Source organism: Caretta caretta, chromosome 5 (assembly GCF_965140235.1).
Source record: "Caretta caretta isolate rCarCar2 chromosome 5, rCarCar1.hap1, whole genome shotgun sequence".
Lineage (NCBI taxonomy): Eukaryota > Metazoa > Chordata > Testudines > Cheloniidae > Caretta > Caretta caretta.
The window spans coordinates 52,529,636-52,549,784 of NC_134210.1; the positions used below are offsets into that span (position 1 = coordinate 52,529,636).

General features: G+C 39.7%; 1 protein-coding gene and 1 long non-coding RNA gene across 5 annotated transcripts in view; one reads left to right on the forward strand and one right to left on the reverse strand.

The window, feature by feature from the left end:
• Positions 1-20,149, reverse strand: part of SSBP2 (single stranded DNA binding protein 2) — a 278,870-nt gene that overhangs the window by 90,338 nt on the left and 168,383 nt on the right. The window lies entirely within an intron of this gene.
• LOC125637282 (uncharacterized) lies at positions 193-19,938 on the forward strand. Its single transcript, XR_007356887.1, has 3 exons — positions 193-266; positions 1,349-1,452; positions 19,580-19,938. It is a non-coding gene; the product is annotated as an uncharacterized LOC125637282 (long non-coding RNA).

Below are 20,149 nucleotides of genomic sequence, written 5' to 3' on the forward strand. Positions count from 1 at the left end.
AGGTCCTTATATGCATTCTATTATATACTATAAATAGCAAAATTATTGAAAAATTTAATGTTAGGAATGAGTGATAAAGTGCATGAAAGAAACAATAACAATGAATAAATAATAACAATGTAATAAATATATTAAACATTGAAAAAAGAGACCTTTTCAAAAAAATGTTTTGGTTTTTTTCTTCCAACAAGCAGTCACAGAAACAGTCTATGGAAAGAGAGTGTTCCTCCTCAAATAGTTTAATGAAGAATTGGGGCAAGCTGCAGGTGGGTCCTCTATACACCTTTTAATTTATATCTCTTCAGTGACAAAGAGTAAAATCTGGGAAATATCTTTATCCAGGTATAGTAAACGAAAATTCTTTCTACTTTTCTTTTAACAGCTCCATAGCTGAATAGCTGAGGGTTAAAAGATAACTGGCATGGAAATAGCCCTCAGTGAAAGAAGTACCAACGCAGAGAAACTGATTTTGATTTGATTGAGTTTTCTTAATATTAATATTTCTGAAAATCTTGGCTAAAATCTCATGACCTAATCTCTTTCCAAATCCTGCTGCAGAGAGAGAAGAGAAAGAAAAAGTATGCAGAGCATATTACTTATGCTAGTTCAAAGTAGATCAACAGCTTCTTCTGATTCTTATTCTGTTTCTAAATGAGATGTGAAGTGTTTGGGGAACCAAAGAAAAATTTTCAGGTTTATCATTAAAGTGATTAGAGACTCAGTAAAGGAAACATGAATAGCAGGAGTTCTCATTCTGCTGAGTAGATTCAGCAGAAGCTGCTTAGGCCTCAAAGTTCAGTGAACTATAATAAACATACAGCTTCTTGGTAGTTTTCTTTCTTAACCTTGGTTTCAGGAGATTGGTGTGTAGAATTTAGTAAGCTGGATTGGTGACAGTTTTTTATCGGCAAATTATTTTCATTCTCAGTTCAACCAATTCATAGACACAATCGTATGAAAATAGGCTAGAAGTCTTGTTCTTCATGTTTCTTCTTCTACAGGCTAAAGAAAAATTAATTTGCATCTTTGAAGAGACATTCTCAACCAGAAAAGCTGCTGATGTGAATTTTTGTAGTTTCCATTAAAGATATACTAGTCCAGAGGATAGTAAAACGTTCTTAGTCTCCTACCAACTCTACTTGCACATACTATCCAACTGGAACATACCCTGCAGGAGAACATAACTGCACCTGGTGTCCAAATAGCTGGAGAAATCCCAACACCAGGGAGCCCTCATTATTGTTGCAAGGCATTACTTAAATATAAAAATAAGTTTTCATAGTGATTTCAGGACCCTGTGAAGGACTAAACCCCTGTCAATTCTCCCTTCTTTCCTGCCTCTCTGTAGGCCACTTCAGAGAACCTACTCATCTGGATCAGTGGAAGAGAAACACAAAAAACAATAGGCCCAATCTTCACCTGTGCTGAGCTCACATTTGACACAGCTGTGGGGTAAGAAAAGATTATTCTAAACCACCTTTCTGTCTCCTGTAATCCTGGGACTGGGTGGTGGCCAGACCAGCCCCTGGCACACATGTGGGCAACTAAAGGGCTGCTCTAACCTGCACCTGTTTGAATCTATCAACTATTTTCCAATCATAGAGTAAATGGGATTAGCCAGGTCATAAGTATCTACTATGAGCGAAATTGCCAGGAGAGTAGGGGCATAAGCACATTCCCAATGCCCTGTGTGGATCATGACTTTGGGTAGGCAAAACACAGCTCCACGGGGCAACTACTCCCCTCAAGAGCAAGTGGGTAAGGTGGGGGCAGAGAGGGCAGAGCCTTAGATGAGCCCCACCCAAAGCATTTGTTGGTGAAGCTGGGTGTGCAAGGGGAACTCTGCTATGCCCAGAAGAGGGCTGTAGCAAATACTCACTTTCCAGAAAGAAGGGGGAGCTCTGGGAATAATAAATCCTTCCCAGGCCTCATCCTGCTATGGTGCAGCTGTGCACCACCCTCTTGCAAAAGGGTACTAGCGATGTCTCAATACAACCTTATGGAAATAGCTCTGCAGCATCAAGGTCTGTGGCTGTGACATGTCTACTGTTCCCCCACAAATGACTTTAGTTACTTCCTTAATCAAATTGCTCAGGATCCTTGCTGTTGGTTGCTTTGTAATTGACATAACATCTGGCGTATAGGAATTTCTTTTTTTTCCCCTTCTTGTTAAACAATCATCACAAGATTCTCTCACACTCCCAAAACAGTGCATTTACTACAGAGGTGCAGGAGCAGCAGGCAGCTTGGACTGCATAAGTATCTAGAAGTAAGGTTGATTTCATAACAGACTTACAAAAACAGAAAATTGTCCAGAACTTCTATCCATACTCTGTTAGGTCACCTCTACTGGGATATAAGAAGCTGTAGGGCTGTATTTTGTTGACCTATGTAGTGTACTAGTCAAAATGGTTACTGGAATTTGAAGATTTCAGAACCCTTGATATTAAGTGAATTATACTGAAGCAATCATTTCCCTGAAATTTAAAGTTTACTTATTAATTATTAGTTTGAGAAACAAAGTTCTATTTATATATTGTACATCATTTTCTGTTGGCAGTCTCACAGGTGACTCTTTAGAATAATATAGAGACTTTATGAACATGGAGTCTCTTGCCCTTGCTTCAAATTAGTTTTAAATTGTTTTTGGATGAATGATAAATAGTTTTCAATGGAAGGTGCTTGAGATACTTGCAATATTAAGTCAGTACACCAAGTTATAGAAGACAAACTGACATTTGCTGATAATTCAGCTAATGTTTAGGTTAGTATTAGCTAGAACTATTTACTCTGATTAAAAATGACAAAGGCTAATGAAAATATATCGGTTTTATGTCAACATTCAATATATTGTAGTAAATCCAGAGAACCAGTTGTACTATTATATACGCAATATCATTTAACAATTCATCTAAGCAGTAATTTGATTAAAATAGAATTCATTCCTAAAGCTCAAATATTAAAATGTTGATACCATTGGCACAAATCCTGGTGTTAAGCATCATTTTGAAATTGTAATAAAAAACCAATCATTCTTTTATTACAAAATTACTTACTGGGATTGCTAAACTAAATGAACCTAGGTACCTTAATTCTGGCATAAAAAGCATTATATAACATTTACCATGTACACAATGTATAATTGATAAAAAATATGGTAGCCAGAGCCAAATTAGAGAATTTCTCACAATGAATATATCAGTACAATGAACTGAAACAACATATTAGAAACCATGATAAAACTACCATGAAATGTTCATTTTCATGTAACATTACTTTTACATTCTAAGCATAAATAGTAACAGGAAACACTAAACTTACTTGTGATGTCTGCAGTTGTGTTGCAAAACATCATAACCATTTTTGCAGTAGCAGTTAGGTGCCCCCGTCAATGACCAGGAACTCATCATGCTCATACAAACACAGAACAAAAAGACAGTCCCTGCCCCGAAAAGCTTACACTAGAAGTATAAGACAAGAGATAACAGATAGATGCAGACAGAGATGGAGGAGTAGAAGGAAACAATGACACCAGTATCAATCAGCATCATAGTCATCTCAGCACACCAGGTGCCTGATCATTGTCAAGTTTTTGTAGGCATCGCACCAAAGGAGTGAGTTTTAAGGAGGGTTCTGAAGACCACTGTGTAGGTCACAAGTTTGGAATGTTGATGGACAATGGCAACATAATACTGCAAGTGAGGTAGAGACCTAATGTCTATTCATATCTTGTTCATCTCCATACTCATAGACACTACACTGCTCTAACTATAAATAAGACCTTCTGTTAGACCATAAATACCTTTAAGATGACTGCATGATTAAAATATGTATGAAAACCAAATATACTTTCAAAATCAGGGCTGTTTAGGTTATCTCCATAGTGCTGCTCAGATTAATGGAACTACACATAAACTAGTTGCTTCCTTTTACTGCATCCTGATCTTCCTTTTTTCCAATGTGAACATACGCCTTATTTTTTTGTGAATGTACATACATTCAGCACAGTTTTGGATGCTTGGTGACAAAATGCAAGGGTGTACGTGATGAACCATGCAACCTACCTACCAAACTCGTTATCAATCTCTTGAGTGTTTTTGCAATTCAAGAAAATGACTTCTAATTCACAAGTTATTGCACAGAGACAAAGAAAGTTGAAAACACACACAGGCAGAAAGTGAATTTTCATAATCATGTCCCTACATTTCATAGCTTATTTTTGATTAAAGGACGTTAGACTCAATTTCTCTTCTTTGTAACAACAATGGAAAGGAACTATTTTCCCTGTCTTTTTTTGAAAAATGTAGGAGGAGGGTCCAATAATATTTTGTTTCAGATCAAAAACCAATGTATGATGTGTCAAGCCTAGAGAATTTAAGTCTAACCTTTTGATGTCAAATGATCAATGGCTCCAATCTCATTTACTATGTACTTAATTTCTGTAAAACAGACAGCTTCAAACTGCAAGATTATTTCACAAAATTAATCAACGCCATTATGGGATCAGCCATTTCTCCGTTTGTAAATACACCGAAGTGTAACTTGTACAGTCTTGCTAGAATAACAGCAACTGTTTCATTCTACTTTCATCCCAGATAGCGGAATGGACGACCACATTTCAGAAGTAACTTCTGTAATTAACCACTGAAAACCTTCTCCTCATTTTCTGCAGGACAAAACTTAAAACTACTCATGGACCTATTGTTTACTCATGTAACTAACAGACTAAATGCTCTAGCCTATAAATTATTTTTGCCTTTCTAGGCATTAAATCATTGAGTTATCCAATGGTACTTCTATGCACTTTCTGGGCTGTATTTTCAAAAGGACCTACCATTTGTACAAGTGCAGATCAGGTAATGGTGTAGCTTTCAGACTGATGAATGCAAATGCCCATTTGCACACTCAAGAACCACATCCTCATTTAATGTGAGTACAGCTCCATTTACACCAGTTGAAAATTTGTCCATGAAGGTACATTCAGCACATTCACAGAAGATAGACCTCTTTGTAAATTTGGATCATATGACCCAATTAATGACAGGTATAGTTCCACTGATATAATTTGGCCTGTGATGTTTAGTTTCTCCTTCTTGGTGGAAGTATGTTAAAATTGTGGTTACATTCTGAAAAGTGACACTGTAAAATAGCATTATTAGGTTGCATATTTATCATCTCTCAATTATTCCTAATCAAATTTACTCAGTTTACATGTAAACACACCATTTTCTAATTTCCAGCCCTACTCATTCAACCAGAGATCTGAAAGTCAAGTTCTGTTCTTTCTATCTCATACATCATCATCAGTAATAAAGACTCTATAACTGAAAGACAGTAATAATTCCATTAATATCAAGCCACAGCTTTGCCAGACGGAGTAAAAACTTATTTTTGTCAGAAAAGCAAGCAGTTATGACTCAGGATACACTCAAGGAGCAGCTCTGTTGAATATGAAAGCACGTTCTGGGACCATTTCTCTCCCCATGTAGTAATCCATCCCAGAAAACAACCTCACTATAAATGGAGGCTCACTGTATCTGAAATGGGATTACAATTTGTTTCAGTGCATTGTAATCTAGACAGGGGGCTCATTCTATTTAGCTGTTATAGTGAAATTCTACTATAGAATGCTATTATAGAACTGTTAACTTTAAGTTAGTTAAATACTGTTATGTGCAAATCCTCAATTGGAAGTATAAACCAAGGGTTTATGCGGAACTCCTTGTTGTCTGTGAGTAAACTCTGGTCCCAAAATAGTATTGATATACAGTGTCCCCGCTGTTCTTCTTATGGATTATTTACAAAGTGCTTTCTGACGAATGAGTTCTCTAAAGCATGGACATAAAGAAAACAGATGTTTTCATGAAGGGTTATTTGTTTATTCATTGAAGATTGCATACAAGGTATTTTGCGAGAGATGTAAACAGAAGGTTCATATTCTGTTTGGTAAGAGTATAAAAATGGAAGTGGAATAATAAATCATGTCTTAAATGTGGAGAAAATCATACCAAATAGTCTGTCAAATTATTGGCAAGTCTCTATTCTTTTTAAAAAGTTTACTACTGTACATGACTATATTTATAAACTGACTGTATTATAAATGAACGTTTTCTATTTCAATATGAAAATACAAATGACTACAAAAAAATCATGCTTCAAAGAATGTTTACAGAACATAGTTTTCAACTAAAATAAGAGGATTTGTTTCAATTTAATTGAAAGTATCCTGTCTGTCAACAGTGTGTCCATCTATATCCAGAATCAAAATACTAAATGCTAACTAATTATAATCTGTAGAGTGAATTACATACCTGTCAGTTTGTCAAAATGCAACTGTATTATCAGATTCATCTGTCATGATCATGTTACTGACAAGTTAAAGACACTTGAGGACACACACACATTGCCACTGCAGCTTGGAGCTGAGCTGCAATGATACTTCAATGAAATATCTTCTTTCCAGAAGTGACACTTACACCCCTCCTCCATAGTCCCTGGAGACCAAGAATGCTTTGGTCTGCTGACTTAACAATCACAAATTACGCACTGCAATGATATTTTTCCAAGCTGCACCTCCATCACATCTCTTCTGAATAACTGACATCAGACCCTGATTTTAACCCATTACGTTCTAAATCATTAGGAATTTATTTGAATAAAAATTGGAAAATGTTTCTTACTAAGATGTTTTAGTAAGGAATTTATAGAAGAATATAATTACTTCAACTAACATAGGTAACCTTATAGACGAAAAAAATCTTAAAGTGATGGTTTATTGCTTATGCACTTACATGCAGGGTTTGTTATAACCAATTTACAGTTTAAAAACCTTCTGAGCTTACACAACAGCACATATGCAAACACACACACAAATACAACATTACAATTGAATACACACACACACGTATATACATGCATGTGCTCAAACACACACATATATGTAATTGTAATTTTGTCAATAGCAATCAGGGTCATGATGTCATGATTCCACAATTTAGCAGTTCATAGAAATGGGAGGGAAGGGGGAAGATTATTGTTGCAGACCTATGTAAAACATGGCTGACATTTTAAATCTAGGATACTGGTTAGCATTTGAAATCATTATTCCAGGTAATGGCAAATGCTAACCAATCATAAGGCATTATTTCTCCAATCACATCAGAGGCATGAAAAGATCCAAAGTTAATTTACTTATAAAAAGTACCTGTAGATTTGAAATAACACTGAAACTACATATGACTATATTATAACGATGATATGTTAAATACAACTACACAATCTTTTTGATTTGCCCTTCCTGCTCAAACTCTGTTCCTCTGCTTCCTCTGTTGCTGTCCAACAGAAATTTCATGGTTCACTTATAGTGAAGTTAATAAGTCAAGCTCATCCTGCACTACCACTGTTCCTTAATTAATTACTACGCTATAAAACTAGTGGTTATAATTCCTTAAAATTATGCAATCCATTTTATTTTTAAAAAATCTAGACTGATATTCAGATTGCCATGCTATTCCGTTCAGGATCTCAATACATTATCCAAATGGTATTTAAAGTATAGATAGATAGATAGATAGATAGATAGATAGATAGATAAGTAATGTTGGCCGAGTAAAAGCTTCTCTACATTCATGTGATTTAAAAAAAAACTAATATGCTATGCATTACTATGTGGGAAAGCTAGGGTGATGAAGTGAGATTTGCATAATGACCGGAAAGTGGTGAGAACTGTGGTCATTCTTAATTCTTGTGAGGGTAAATTTCACAGTCTTAGGCAATAGCTGCATACTCTCCGAAAAGAGCCTACTGACTCTTTGCCGGTCCAAACTGTATTTGAACTCCAGAAGTACTTTGCTGCACAGGAAAGCATATAGACAACCAAACTGCGAAATTCAGATCTGTGTCTGAATTTCCCCTACATTCAAGAGAGTGTGAATTCACGTGTTCTGGATTGGTCACATCTCTTATTATATAGAATTCCTTAATAACTAAATACCCTCAACACTTACCTCTTTCTTTTTTTCAACTATACAACATAACCACTTTTGTTCTGACCTAAATTGCAATATGAGAAAGTGTGATTAGCCAGATTACATTTTTAAAATTGACCCAAAATACTAATCTAAGTAGATAGTGAAGAGATTATCTAGCAGCTTGTGTTTTTTCATGCTGGCTTCATTTTTGGTAAAATTGATGGCATGTATTTTTTAACCCATACAAAAAGGTATTTGAGAGGGAAGGCTACTAACATTTACAACCAATGAATGAAATTCCTGTGACAACATCTTTGATTGATTTTTCAATTTCCATCCCTGCTGTTTTTTTGTTCCAAATCTGGTGATGATCTTGATCCAAATGATATTTTCTTTATTCATGCAAGTAATCCCATTGGCTTCTTTACAAGTCTGTGAAGTGCCCAGCACTTTAAAATAATAATAATTAATAATAATTGTCAACCAAATTTCTACAAATGTAACAAAATATGTTGTTTTCATTAAAGACTCAGACCCAGATTTTTAGTGTTTAGACATTGCAGTGCTCAGTGTTGCAATGCCTAACTGATTTAGCAGGCTGTGTCTCATTTTCAAAAGTTATTTAGGTATATAGGAGCCTAAATTCCATTGACTAACAGTGGGATTTTGGCTCCTAAGTGCCTAAATCACTTTTGAAATGACATTTAGGCATTGCAACACTGAATACAGGAATGCCCTAAATACCTTTAAAAATCTGGGCCTCAGTGCTTAGTTCTGCTCAAAGAAGTAGTCCCACTGAAGTCAATGGGACTGCTCATATAAGTAGGCATTGAAGGATCAGGCTTTAAGCCCATACGAAGTCTGAAGTGTTTTTAATGCCATTGAGAAATATGAGATCAAATATTTTGAAAATTATTTGAAATGTTTAAAGATTTCTCTGCTTTTGTCCCCTCTCAATAATCCCTCAGATATATTTAAAACAAATGAATGGATTTTCTTCCAATGTGTAACAGAGTGGCATGTCCCTTTTAGGGTCAGGATGTCTGGAGCAGTCCAATCTGTTTAATTAGCCCTGCCCTGCCACACCTGTTCTGGGTATAGAACTTAGAATCATAGAATCATAGAATATCAGGGTTGGAAGGGACCCCAGAAGGTCATCTAGTCCAACCCCCTGCTCAAAGCAGGACCAACCCCCTGCTCAAAGCAGGACTCAAACTTAAGAAGGGAGGAAGCCTAGCAGTTTGGTGCTGGCTGTGGAGATGAGCAGTTGTGGCTGGAGATACTGAAGTAGGCTAGCCATTGCTGCATCCGCAGAATACGGGACAGCCTAGTACTTCTGGCAACAGTGAGAGCCTGCCCCCACCCGTGTGACCTCACACGCACTGAGTGCTAGGTCATATTGGTGGGGATGAAGCAGCACACTCTTCAAAATGGCAACACCCATCTTATGATACCAGACAAAAGAATGTCCTGTCTTGTCTCAGTACCAGACAGGGGACAGACTTTAGGAAAAAGAGTACTGTCCATCTTAAAACCGGATGAATGGCCTACTTAGCCTAAAGAGGAGCCCAACAGGGGATGAGAGACTCAAGCTCTGAGAAGGGCAGAAGATGCTTCATTGTTTGATTTTGTTTGTAGTTGAAGCTCTACTGAGGGGACCAGGGAGAAATCCAGCAACCTGCTGTTCAGGAAAGAAGAGTGTGATTTTTGTTGAGTTCTGTGGTGATTTAGAAGGACTTTGCTGCTGGCCCTGGGGGAACCAGGTGAAGAGTCTCTGAAGAGGACAACTGAGAGCAACTAACTTAGGCCTGTCCAATTACCACTACACTTGGATACCCCAAAAGAAGACTGAACTTTTCAGTAACCTGGCCGGAAGGCTAGGCTATGGAAGACCCAGAAGGAGGTGACGAATAGGAAGAGGTGACCCAGGGGGAGGTCCAGCAACCATGCACCCAGCAACAAAGGGGCGTCATCTGATAACTCACTTCTGCGCATCTAGGGCTAGCTTTGGTGTGGGACCCTACAGAATTTCTAAAACATAACATTTCTAAAACAAAATGTGTTTTAATATGGCTAAATGTAAATGTATACATCTAGCAACAAAGAACACAGAATGTATGCCATACTTACAGGATAGGGAACTCTTGCCTGGGGAGCAGTGACTCTGAAAAATATTTGGGGGTCATGATGGATAATCAGCTGAACATGACCTCCCCAATATGATGCTGTGGCCAAAAGAACTAATGTGATCCTGGGATGCATAAACAGGAGAATCTCAAGTCGGAGGAAACAGGTTATTTTACCCCTCTTTTTGGCACTGGTATGATCTGCTGCTGGAATACCGTATCCAGTTCTGGTGTCTACAATTCAAGAAAGAAGTTGATAAACTGGAGAGGGTTCAGAGAAAAATGATGAGAATGATTAAAAGATCAGAATACAAGCCATATAGTGACTGAGCTCTTTGAGTCTATCTATTCATCTTAACAAAGAGAAGGTTAAAGGGTGACTCAATTACAATCTATACATATCTACATGGGGAACAAATATTTAATAATGGGTTCTTCAATCCAGCAGAGAAAGCTATAAAGTGAGCCAATGGCTGGAAGCTGAAGCTAGATAAATTCAGACAGGAAATAAGGCATACATTTTTGACAGTGAGGGTAATTAAACATTGCAACACTTTATCAAGGGTTGTGGTGGATTTTCCATCTCTGACTATTTTAAATCAAGATTGGATGTTTTTCTAAATGATATGCTCTAGGAATTATTTTGGGGAAGTTTTATGTCCTGTGTTATACAGGAGGTCAGACTAGATCAAAATGGTCCCTTCTGGCCTTGAAATCTATGAATCTATCAAATAAATTAACCTCTGGACTGCAAACAAGCAGAAAATATATCAGCATGAAGGAAACATTTTCAATGTTCCTCATTTTCCTGAAAATGAAGGTCATGTATGGAACATCTCAAAGTTTATAGTATTGAGTGAAGTTGAGCTGACCATCCCAGCCTAAGTCACCATATTCAGACACATTCACCTTACCTAATAAACATGCAACTGTGTTGAAACTTTTTGTGTGTGCGTGGCTAATTCTCTGAAAGGAGATGATTTTCAGATGCCTTTCTGTCACTTGGATAGCTCAAAATGGTTGGGATTTTAAATTTAAACTTGATGTGTATATAGTCCTCAATTAGGAATTTTTCATTGCCAATTCAAAGAAAAATTGGGCTGAAAAATAAAGATGTTATAAATTGATTGAAAATGACATACAGGTCTGCACAATATGTAACTTTCTTCACCACATAAATATCTGAACATGTCCACATTGAAATAAATGCGATTAATTTATTTCAATAACTAGAGATACATATATATTAGTTCACATGATTTGAGTGTGTACTCACCAGATCAGGTATTGTATGCATTACTGAAAAAGCTGGCACGCAAGAGAAGTACGAAACAGTTACTTATTTTAATTGTGGTTCTTTGAGATGTGATGCAGACGTGTATTCCACTTAGGTCTGTGCAAGCCCAGCACACTGGAGCAGGAGAATTTTCCTTAGCAGTACCCATAGGAGGCAGTGCTCATACCTTGTGCTCATAGATCCTTCCCTGGCTCTATGAGGTGGCATTACTATTTATTATTATTATTATTATCATCAATCATCATCAGTTTCTTCATACTAAATGCCCAAAGACCGGATTCCAATGCAGAGGGGATGGAGGGTGGGTCATGGAACACATGTCTGCAACACATCTCGAAGAACCACAGTTAGTAACCATTTCTTCTTCTTCAAGCAGATGCAGCCATTCCACTTTGATGACTGAGTCTATCTAAACAAAGATTGCCCTACCAAAACTTGCATCCACTCTGGATGATGTGGTAATGGCACAACGGTTCGTAAATGTACGTATGGATGACCACACAGCATCCTTGCAAATGCCCAATATTGAGACATCACCAAGGAATGCTATTCACATTGCTTGCACTCTCATTGCATGAGCTCATACCTGCTGAGGAGGTGTAGCCAAAGCTATTTTATATGCAGTCTTCATACAGGATGTTATCCATTTAAAGAGTGTATGTGAAGAGATCACTTGCCACTTCATACGATCTGCATATGACACAAACAGGCAAGGTGAAGCACCAAACAATTTAGCCCTGTCTAGATAAAAGGCATCACCTGACATCTAATGTATGGAGGCGCTGCTTTTTCAGAGACGATTGCGGCTTAGGAAAGAACGCAGGTAAATATACTGCCTGGTTCAAATGAAACTGAGAAACCACTTTACACAAAAAAATTGGAAGTGGTCATAAAGTTTCTTTGTCCTTAGAGAACTGTGTATAAGGAGGCTTTGCCATCAGAGCCTGCAGCTCACACACTCTCCTTACAGATGTTATCGCTACCAGGAACACAGTCTTCTGATACAAAAGCGGAATGGGAAAAATGACAAGGCTTGAACAGACATCCCATTAAAGCCACTAGGACCATGTTAAGGTCTCACAGAGGAATTGGCTCTCAGACAGGAGAATGGAGACAAAGAAGCCATTTTAAGAATCCTGCTACCATGGCATTGGAGAAGACTTATCTTCTCTGAATGGGGGGGATGAAACGCTGTGTATCGCTGCCAGCTGTAATCTAAATGAGCTAAGTGCAAGGCCCAACGACTGAAGGTGCAGCAAGTACTCCAAGATGTCCTGAACAGAAGCCAGCATTGGTTGAACTCTGCAGGCCAACAACCACACTGAAAACTGCTACCATTTCACTGAATAAGCCATTCTGATAGAGGACTTTCTACTGTTGAGTAGGACCTCTTGAACAGCTGCCGAACACCACACTTCCTCCTCATTTAGCCACAAAGCAGCCACATTGTGAGATGCAGGGACTTAGCACAGATGTAAGGTGCAACCATGATTCTGTGTGAGTAGATCAAGCTAGAGAGATAGGGGTATGGAGGCTGAATTGATAGCGTGAGAAGGTCAGAGAACCAGCACTGCCTCAGCCATGCAGGGGCAATGAGAATGAGTTTGGCCTGGTCCACTTTCAGCTTGAGGATGACCTGGATCGGGGGTAAAGCATACAGGACAGCCAATTGCCAGCTGAAATAGAACGTGTTAGACAGGGAGCCCGGTCTGAGGTCCCCTCGAGTGCAGAACAGATTACATTTCCTGTTGTCCCTTGTTGCAAACAGGTCAATCGTCAGAATGCCCTACGCGGCAGAAATGACCCACAGGATACTTGTCTTTGGGGACCACTCATGACTCAGGGAAAAACTCCTGCTGACGTGGCCTGTGAGATGATTCTAAACCCTGAGCAAGTGGTTGACTATCAGGGTGATACTCAATGCAGAACTGTCAGAATCTGACTGCCTCTTGGTGGAGCGTCCTGGAGTGTGCTCCCCCATGCCTGTTCACATAATAGATTGCAATGCCATTGTCGGTAAGTATGTGAACCACTGAGCCCCTGATATGGTCCAGAAAAGTGTGACATTCATTGTAGATGGCCTGAAGCTCCAGCATGTTGATATGCAGTGAGGACTCCTGCTTCGACCACAGACCTTGAACTTTCAGTGACCCCAGATGTGCTCCCCAGCCCATCAGGGTGTCGTTGGTAACAACAGACCTGGTTGGTAAGGGGTGGATGAAGGAAAAGCCCTGACAAACATTCTCCAGAAGTATCCACCACTGCGAGGAGTCCAGGACCAGTGGAGGGAGACAGACTAATCTTTCTAATGAGTGACGAGTCGATGTTAAACTGCCCCAAGCCACATTTGAAGGGAAAAAGGTGCAACCATGCAAACTGGACTACCTGCGTGCAAGCAAACATGTGGCCCAAGAGTCGCAGGCACATTCAAACTGTCATGGAAGGCTGAGACTGCAGATTGAGGCAAAGGTGGTGAATTGCCTGAAAATGGTCAGCTGGAACTCAGACTATTAGGGCCCCAGTGAACTCTATTTTCTCTGTGGAACCAAACCAGACTTTCTGGTGTTTAGAATGAGACCCAGACAATCGAGCAAGTGCAGTGTAGTGTTGACACAAGAAAGGACTTCTTCTCTGTGCCTGTTCTCAGTAACCAGTCATCCAGATACAGGAAGGTGTGGATTCCTTTCTTCCTGAGGTATGCTGTCACCACACCTGTGCATTTGGTAAAAACCCAAGGGGCAGAAGAGAGGCTGAAGGGAAGCACCATATACTGAAAATGGCACTCTGCTATGACAAACTGAAGGAATTTACTCTAGCTCAGCAAAATCACCACATGCAAGTAGGCATCCTGAAGGTCCAGAACAGCAAGCCATCCATCCTGAGACAACACAGGGAGAATACACAATAGAGTGACCATTCGGAACCTTACATATATGATTTATTTGTTGAGGCCATAAAGGTCAAGAATGGGTCTTACCCCTTCCTTGGATTTGGGCATCAGAAAGTACCTGGAACAGAAACCCTGACTCTGGTGTTCCAGTAGAACCTCCTCCATTGCTCCCAAACCCAGTAATGAGCGAATCTGCTCAAGGAGCAGTATCTTGTGAGAGGGATCCCTGAACAGAGATGGGAAGGGATTGAGAGAAACTGGATAGCATAGCTCAATCTGGTGGTGCTTAGGACCCAGCTGCTGGTGGTGTTCGAGCCCCAAGCATTGTGAAAACAAGCCAGCCTGCTCCCAAACAGGGGTAATGGGGAGAAGGGAATGACAATTAGAATACGGCTCTGGACCACGTAGTCAACATGGGTGCTTGGGGGGGATGTGCCGGGGAAGGCACGTTGACTGGCCAAACCCTGGATCCAAATGCCAAAGTATCTGTGATATTCAGCAAGGACTACAACAAAGTCTTAGCCACAAAGCTGTCTTCGGTGATAAATGCTCAAAATTCCTTGCTCAACACTTCAGGCCGCTGGTCTGCAAACTTAAGACAATGCCATCCAGTTCACAAAGTTGTATTTGGACAGCAATGCCTACTGGATAGCAATGTGCATAAGCATGGAAGAGGAAGTGTAAATCTTCCTACCCATCAGGTCCATCTAAGTGCCCACGCGACATAAAGCGTCCTCGATCAGTCTTATGAAACCTTTTCCTGGGCATACTTGATGGGGAGCAACTCCTCCATCTCTTCGGAGAGACACCAGCTCTAGAGTGTGAAACGGCAGCGCTCTCAGAATTCAAGGGCAATGCAGGCCTCAGTGCCAAAGCAGGTGCTGCTTTAGGCGAAGATCCCTCGCCACCTGAGTCCATTTTGTGAACAATTTGCAAATCGAACACTGCTCCTTGACATGGGCTTTGGCTAAGCACAGCAAGCACTGTGTGTGGGGATTGTTGTTGGGGATCACTCCCGCACACGATGGACAATGTTTAAACCCTGGTCAGGGCAGCACCAGGGAAATACTTAAAGTAAAGCTAACTAACACTCAATCTCACAAACACTATATTTAAGGATACTAATTAACTATACACAAGTAGAAAAAGTCATGAAGAACTAGAAAGGTGGTGAGATTAGAAACCACACAGACCTCTGACTCTGGTAAAGAGCTCTGAGAGAGTAAGAAGGAATTGGGGGAGGAGGGGTGGAGGCAGCTTCACCTCATATAGCCAAGGAAGGGCTATGAGCATGAGGCATCCTATGGGCACTGCTAGGCAAAATTCTCCAGCTCCTGTATGCTGGGTGAGCACACACCTAAGTGGAATACACGGATTCATCTACTCGAAGACACCTTCACTGCATAAACTTATTGATTATTATTATCCATTACTATTCCCAATGACCTAGGTGCAGTACAACATAAAAAAGGTGCAGTCCTCGCTCTGCAGACCTTACATTGTTTAGAAGATATTTTAAATATCTGGGAGAAACATCTCATGTTTACACATGAACTTTAATGCTGTACTGCTTTTACAATTCTTTCTACAGTACACCAAGACAATGCATAGCGGCACCTGTGGAAAGAGCAATCTGGGTAGCAGCAATTACTCTGAGGCTATGTCTACACGTGATTCTCACTGAGCTAGTGTGAATATAAATAGCAGTGTAGTCACGGTAGCATGAGTAGTGGCTGCAGAGGCACAGCTGAGCCATGTTGAGTACATACCTACCAGTTTCTGCTATTTATACTCGCACTAGCTTAATGAGAGCTAGCGTAAGTATTTGTATATGAGCAGGGGAATCACACCCCTAGCTCATAGTGTAGACCACAGCCTAAGTGTTGGCTCCTTCTTGCGCCAAGGCCCATGCCAGTGGCAGATAACTTCCCCTACCACGCAAATGCAACACAGTTGGGGAGGTGGAGTCAAGGCTCCACTCACTCCCTACCCACCTATGTGGAGGGAAGTAGCAGACCCACAGAGCCTGCTTTCCACCTGGCCCCACTCTCGACTCAAACCAAAAATGTGGGTAGCTTATGCAGGGAAAAAGGGGGCATTAAAAGTAAAACAAAAAAAAATCTTATAATTATGCACATTCCCAGTATTATCTACATTATATATATGTAGAGATGCATATATACACTCACACACGCACATGTGCACACATATAGTTGGCTCTGGCCTTGATCATGCTCTTAGCTGCTTCTGGACAGTTTGAAAATACATCACTGCCTTAGATTCATTAACACGCCCTACATCAGTGGAGAACAGGCGTAGTACTGCAGAGCTTCACCACAGACCCTACCTGCTCTTGACACACTGAGTGGTACAAATGAGTTGGGTTTCATAAAACAATCTAACCCTATAGGTATATCTATATATAATGTTTGTTGTATATTACACGAAAAGCTGTATTAAAAGAACATTATTAAGGTTGCAAAGTCAAGCACTAGAAAGTTAGGAAATGCCAGAAGGTTACTTGTGCAACCTCAGGCTGGCTTCCTTTTGCATATGCATTATGATATAGTCTTTAATTACATGATCACATGCTATTTCTTCCACAGGACCCTACCTCATTCAGTGCACAGGATGGATGATGCTTCCTTAATAGGCAGCTATTCAATGTTTTCTGTTATTCCCATTGTTCACAGTGTGGCCCCACGCCTTATTTACTGCACACTATTGAAACTTTATTCTGAAGACAGAATTATTATTTTCCCCATGGGCTTTTCTATACTGCTCATCGCTACTGTATCTGATCCTTTGCAAACATGTATTCATTTATCTTCTCAACACTCCTGTGAGATGAGACAGTGGTATTATTTCCATTTTATAGTGGGAGAAGTGAGGCACAGAGAGATCAAGGTCAAAAGTAACCACTGATTTTTCAGAGAATTTAGAATTAGACGGCACTTTAAATGTTCAAATCACAGCTCCCATGGACTTCAATTGCACTTGTGAGTGCCCGGCACTTCTGCAAATCAGATCCCAGGTTTTCAAGTTCGGCACCCAGAATATGAAGAACACACAATTAGTGAGCACCAGTGAAAAGTCTGGTTCAAGTGACTTGACTAGCATCAGATACGAACTCTGGCTGAGGCAGGGATAGAATCCAATACTCCCATGCCTTAACCATGAGACCCTCCTTTATTGTTGTTCAATTCCCTGTCTCATTCACTACACACCTTCTAACTTCAGCAACAAATGAGCAGTGCATCCTACAGACAACAGCCTTCTTTACTACACAACCCTGATTCATCCCCAGAACAGCTCCACTCTGTGCATTGAATAAGACAGGGATCAAAAGCACAAGAGCAAACTATCTCACAGTGTAGGACAGATAGGAAGTATGGCAAGAGACCACGGTGGCTTACCCAGGAGATCTTCAATTATCTGAGACACAAAAAAGAGTCCTACAAAAAGTGGAAACTAGGTCAAAGTACAAAGGATGAATATAAACAAACAACACAAGCATGTAGAGACAAAATCAGAAAGGCCAAGGCATAAAATAGGATTAAACTAACTAGAGACATAAAAGGTAAAAAGAAAACATGCTATAAATACATTAGAAGCAAGAGGAAGATTAAGAACAGGGTAAGTCCATTACTCAATGAGGAGGAAAGACAACAACAGAAAATGTGGAAATCGCAGAAGTGCTAAATGACTTTTTTGTTTCAGTTTTCATCAAAAAGGTTAGTGGCGATTGGACGTCTAACAAGCTTCCTCCTCCATGGTGCCTAGGTTGAGTAGGGATAGGGAGGCAATTGAAAGCATAAGAAAAAGAGGCTCCCCGCGCTCATCTACGGTGCCTGACTCCAATCTGGGCTAGTGCAGCAGGGAGCAGCCATAACAGGGAAACTATAGCTTCATCCCTGTAGCTCTGAACTAGAGGAAGCATGGATCAGTCACAGGTGCAAAAAGGTCAACGCTAGGACTTGAGGGGGCTCAGGCATGATCGGTGAGGACAAAACCTTCTGACATTTTAGCTGCTGGAATCTAAGTCTCTACTAAGCATGTGTGATTTATGATTTTTCAAAGATTTATAACTTGGTCAGATTTTCACAGGGATGGCAAAAGGCACATCCTTAACACAAAAGCCACCTCCTGACAAATTTGAAGTCATTGCTACAAAGTATGGTGGCGCTAGAGCTTCTCAAAGAAAAGGCAACAAGAATTTTTTAACATTGGCAAAACAACATTTTTTCCCACAGCTTTATTCTTGGAAACTGCTGAACCATTTTGGCTGTCATTTTCCAAAAACATCCAGCTTGAGGCAGACACCCAGCATGGATAATTAAATGGTTAAAGTTTGGCAAAGCAATTGAAAACAGGGTCTTATATAGGAAGTGTTAGGCAACCTTAATAATAGGTGGCATTTCCAGCACCATCTTTAATATAAAACAAGAATTTATATGCTATATAAATATACAATATGTACACACATTTTCATTAAAGATTTATTTGTCAGGAGGAGCTCATTATGTGAATAATATACCACATTTACATAATCAAGTAAAGGTCAAATACTGCTGATAACAAGTGTGAGCAAATCTGTTTATTTTCTGAAATAAGTATACTAGATCAAACTTGACTGTCACAGTCAACTTCACCACAGGATAGTATCTAACTTGGTCCAAAAGGTTGTCAATAAATATGATCGGCACCTACCTGGAACAATCCACATTTCCAAGCACATTTTGAAAGCTTGCTCCCTTCTTCCATCTTTGATTCACTAAAACTGAAAAATATATAGGGCTAATACCTGAAGCCTGGCCCAGCTTTGCTCAATAGGTTATCCAGGGGCAAGCAGGGCAAAGGTCATCAATGTGTCATCTTTTTGCTCCCCAATCCTCAGAGCTCCCGAGAGGCAGTTTGGGCCCAAGTTAAACTAAAGGAGCCTCAGAGTTGTTCCAATTTACACTGGCTGGTAATGGTCTCCAATGGGGCATTACATCAGCTAGACATTGCCAAAGCAAACCAGTACTCTGTCTGTGCCATCAGGCATATCTAGGTTGTGTTGGAGAGGCTTACAGGGAGTGATGTGGAGGTACAAAAAAAAAGGCTGTAAATAAGTAAAACTGAAAAAACTAAAGATTAAATTTGTAGAAATGACATTTATATATGATCTCAATATTTTTAATGCCTCAGTAACTTTAGAATAATGTGCTGAATAGTACAGAGATAATCTGGTTAAGAGGGTTAATTCAACACACCAAATTTAGAAATTACCTCTCTTTCTCTTCCTCTTTTATAGGGCTCCTGAAGTCCAGTCTCATCACTCTCACTGCATGCAGTGCCCACAATGAGACATCATACTGACTATGGAATTAATGACATGAGACTTTTGATGGGAAACAATACAGCTCTATCTATCTGCTTGTAAGAACCACATCCACACAGTGTCTGAGTGCTGACATGCTTCTGCTTTGAATCTCAAACTGGGAAAGTTGGACAAATTAAGACTCATTTGTACATGAAGGTGGATAAGTGCCAGACATCAAGTTTTCATCCAAGCTGTGTTTTATTAAAGCAGGGAGGGAAAGTCAATATTTGTTAGGATTTTCTTTAAGCAACAGTCCAGAAATAAAACTTTTAAAGTCCATCTATCCCATCACTCCTCCTGCTCTGCTTCCATTGTTAGGTTTCCAAATATCTGAAAACTACTCAATGTCTGGCTTCTTTGTTCTTCACGGAGTTCAGTTGTTTTCTCAAAAATTACTGAATTCTGGGGGCAGTTCGTCTCTGAAGATAATACTAAGTCCCCAAGGGTGTGATATCATGTTTTGTACCAGGGAAAAAAGATAGCAACACTGAAAGTGTCAGG